Source organism: Arachis duranensis, chromosome 7 (genome assembly GCF_000817695.3).
Source record: "Arachis duranensis cultivar V14167 chromosome 7, aradu.V14167.gnm2.J7QH, whole genome shotgun sequence".
Taxonomy (NCBI): domain Eukaryota; kingdom Viridiplantae; phylum Streptophyta; class Magnoliopsida; order Fabales; family Fabaceae; genus Arachis; species Arachis duranensis.
Genome location: NC_029778.3, coordinates 19492367 through 19496352, shown reverse-complemented (window position 1 = coordinate 19496352; position 3986 = coordinate 19492367). Strand labels below are relative to the sequence as shown.

The following is a 3986-nucleotide window of genomic DNA, read 5'->3' as shown; positions in this document are numbered from 1 at the left end:
AAGACAGGATATGGTTCTTTCCAAATAACCCCAAAAAAAATAGGTGATGCGCTTGGCATCAATGCAACAGGTAATTAGCTCAAAATTATAGGTGTATATTAAGTTGTTGCTTGGGTGTATATTAACCTGATGCTTGGGTGTATTTGAACCGACTTGGATACTTTGTTGTCTTCCTTTTTGTAGGAGATCTATTTCCTGAGAAAGTTGACTATAAGAAACTTTCTGATGATGACAAAATAATTTATAGAAGATTCCAGGGTAAGACCCTCAAAAGTCTCACCGATGAAATGATGGAAATCGGCGTTGGCAACGAAGAGGAACGCCTGATGTTCAAGAGGATATTCATCCTCTACATACAGATGGCGTTCCTTTTGCCAACGACGATAAACAAAATATCGCCCGTGCACCTGGCCCCAATTTTTAAGATGGACGGCATATCGGAGAGAAACTGGGGGGCATGTTTTGACCTTCATGGTCAAGGGCATCATAGACTATCAAGAGAAGAAGAAGAAGGCAATCAATGGATGCCTCTTCGCCCTAATGATAATCTACTTTCATCTTTCAAAAATGGCTGCCTCTTCGCCCTGATGATAATCTACTTTCATCTTTCAAAAAACAAAGGCAAGAACAGGGCTGAAAGACCACAAAAGCCATGGATTGCCAACTGGACTAAGGAGCAGTTGGTGGAAAGAATGACTGCAGAAAGAGAGGAAATTTTGGTAAGTAAACATAATAAGTTGGGTGTATTTTATTTACCCGAATGGTGCTAACTAAAATATCTCATGTTTCAGGGGATTGTGAAGATGGCAGAGACAAGAGAAAAAATGAAAAAAAAAAGAAATAAAATAAGAAATAAAAAAAACAAAAAAAGGAAGGCGAGCCCAACATCGTCTTCGGAGACAGAAACTACTGACAGTGACACTTCTACCTCTGAGTCTGAGGCTCAAGAAGACTCAGAGGATTCGGGAAGAAAACACCCCGGCAAAAAGGGGAAAAAGTAAGTACCGTACTTGGGTGTAATTTCTTTTTCGGTTTGGGTGTATTTTATTTGTCCACGTTGGGTGTATGTAGCTTATTAAGCAGGGTGTGTTTCGTTTGCTGCGTTGGGTGTATATTGTATATTTAGTTGGGTGTATCTCGTGAATTCATTTGGGTGTATTTTTAGTATGTTCTAAATGACAATTGTTTGCCTTCCAAAATGGACTCAAGAAAAAGAAAGCAGAGGCAAGAGGGTTCAGATTCTGATTCAGAATCTGAATCTGAACCAAGTGATGAGTAATGTCCTGAAATTATTACTCCTTTCTTTTGGCTTCATTATAAAGATTTCGTGTATTAACTGAAGTGTCTATTATTAACTTATAGGAGCGAAGAATCATCACCTGCGGAGAAGGAGAAGAAAAAGAAAAAAACAAAAACAACACCAAAAAAGTAAGCACTTCTTTGGATAATATTCTGTGATAAAATTAATTTTTTATTTCTGATTGTACTCTTTTTCTTCCACCCAGAACACAACAAAAAAAGAAAAAAGTTGTTGTGGAGGATTCACCTCCTGAAGAAGATCAATACTTTGACGGGTACAGTACCTCGTAAGCTATATTACGATCTATCATCGTAATTATATTTGTTAACATGTTATTTTATGAATGTAGTGAGAGATATGAAATATCAAGTGACGAACTCGATGAATTGCTAAGGGAAAACGTTGATAAATCTGCTGCAGAGGGGTATGTCTTGCTGGGCTGTCTATTTGAGATTTTGGTGTGTTTTGTTTGCTAATAATTGTATCTTATTTCGCAGGGAGAACCAAGCTGACCTGTGATCGACAGAAGGTCGCTATGTGTCCTCTGAAACGTAAGAAGCTTTATTATTTAATAAAATCTTGTTATCATGATTTAGATGTATTCTGTGAATCAATTTGGGTGTATTTTGTGGATCAAGTTGGGTGTATATTGTTTACTAAGTTGGATGTATATTTCGTTTGAATAACATGAAATCTGTTTAGACTACCGGCTGTGAACTAGGGAAGTGATGATCCTTCCTCTCAAGGACGCACAGAACAGAGTAGTGTAAACCAGCCGTCTCAGAGCATGTAATTTCTCTTTCAAATAACCGTTACTTTTGTTCTTCTAATAACTTCTAATTCTAATTCTGTATATATTTTTTTTAGAAAAAAAACCCTTTATTATTTTATTCAAGAAAAAAAAGGCAGCAAAAAAAAGCAAAAACTGCAAGTATGTAAGTTCTCAAAAAACAAAGCCCGTCTTCTTTTTGAATTGTTCGGGTGTATTTTTTGACCTTCTTTGGGTGTATTTTAGGTTGACTCCGACTGATTCGAATATGATGGTTGTTAGGGAACAAACGCCGTCGGAAGCGCTTGCAATGTGAGTTTTCCAAGAATATTTCAACCTTATAACCTTATTATTTTCAAATACGTTGTTAACCTTTCATTTTTATTCTTGTTTAGAGTCCCGATCCAGTTTTTTGTGCCGGCATCCCAACAAACAACCACTGAGGCAGATTTCGAACCAATCCCTATGCTACAGATTGAAGGGGCTAGAGAAACGTAAGAAAATAATATTGGGTGTATATTTATTTAGGGTTTGGGTGTATATTTGCTAACAGTTTGGGTGTATATTCTTCCTGATCAATTTTTTTTACGCCATGATTAATTTTGTGTAACTGTGCAGCACTCCTGAAACCCTCAAACAACTTCAAGAAACAACACCCAAGCTTCCCCCAGCTCCAACAAAAATGTAAGTTCATTAGACTAAAATCAATCTTTATTTATCATCCGTATATTCTTATTCTTACTCTTATTCTTATACATAATGACGCAGAGGACGCTGCTGCCCTGTTGATGATGGCACGGACAGCAACCTATGTTCCTAAAACAGATCTGGGGATGCCATCATTCAGCCTCGGATTGACAGATTCAAGCCAGAAGGGGGCGTCAACGCAGGAGATAGAAAGAGAAAAATCTCCAGAAATTGCAACTATGCTAGAACAATTAGACAGTTTGGTCCAAAAATTAGCAAGCAGTGCGGCAAAGGGAAAAGACGAAAGTCCACAAATTCAGAGGGAGACTGGGGGAGAAAGTTCTGCAAAGTTTGAAACTCCTGGGGGAATAAATCAAATTCCGGATGATATGAAACAAAAGTGCTACATCTGGGGGACGAGACTGAAGGAAGATGCAAAGGGCGATACTGACGAGTATGAGGAGATATGCACTCTGATTGGCCAAGGAGAATACATTTTGATGAGAACGCACCTTGCATCCCTCCAGGATATTGTGGTAAGTGTTACTTCTACGAACTTTGGGTGTATTTTATGCATTGATTTGGGTGTATTTTTTAGCTTAGATTGGGTGTAAGTTGTGTATTTTCAGTTTTTCATTTCTTGTATCGCAATTCTTGCAGAGCATGGCACTTTCGGATCACCCAAGGGGGGAATTCATATCCCCGAAAACGAAAAAAGAATTTAGGGTGGAAGCCTACCCGAGTTTCATTCACTTCATAGATAGAAAAAAATTAAGTTCGCATCCATATGTAAGTTTTCGTTTCATAAATTTGTTAGTACGCTTATTTACTTATATGCCAAATAAAATAACAGACTGTTGAAATGTGGCAATCCTTCAGATTTTTGCTCCTGTTTGCCACTCGGGACATTGGTGGTTATGGCTGATAAATACAACAAAGCAAAAATGTCAAATACTTGACCCGCTACACAAAAAAGCTCCAAGCGATGAGAGAAAGGACATTAATAAATTCACTGTAAGTTGCCTCTGTCTTCTTTACTTTAATAGATAGGTCTATTTCATTAATTGTGTTGGGTGTATATTGTCCATTCAGTTGGGTGTATCTTGTCCATTCATTCGGGTGTATTACTGATTTGTTTTGGTATTTAAGGGATATGTATTTTCAAGATTGATAACATATGCCGGCGGAAAACCTCTCGAGAAAGGCGAGAAGGAGAAGGAAATTAAAGCA

At 37.7% G+C, this 3986-nt stretch overlaps 1 long non-coding RNA gene across 1 annotated transcript; it reads left to right on the top strand.

Annotated features, from left to right (window-relative positions):
• The first annotated feature begins 2015 nt into the window (after window positions 1-2015).
• LOC127740682 (uncharacterized) lies at window positions 2016-2499 on the top strand. The gene is made up of 3 exons (XR_008001462.1): window positions 2016-2089; window positions 2316-2381; window positions 2465-2499. It is a non-coding gene; the product is annotated as an uncharacterized LOC127740682 (long non-coding RNA).
• The last annotated feature ends 1487 nt before the right edge of the window (window positions 2500-3986 follow it).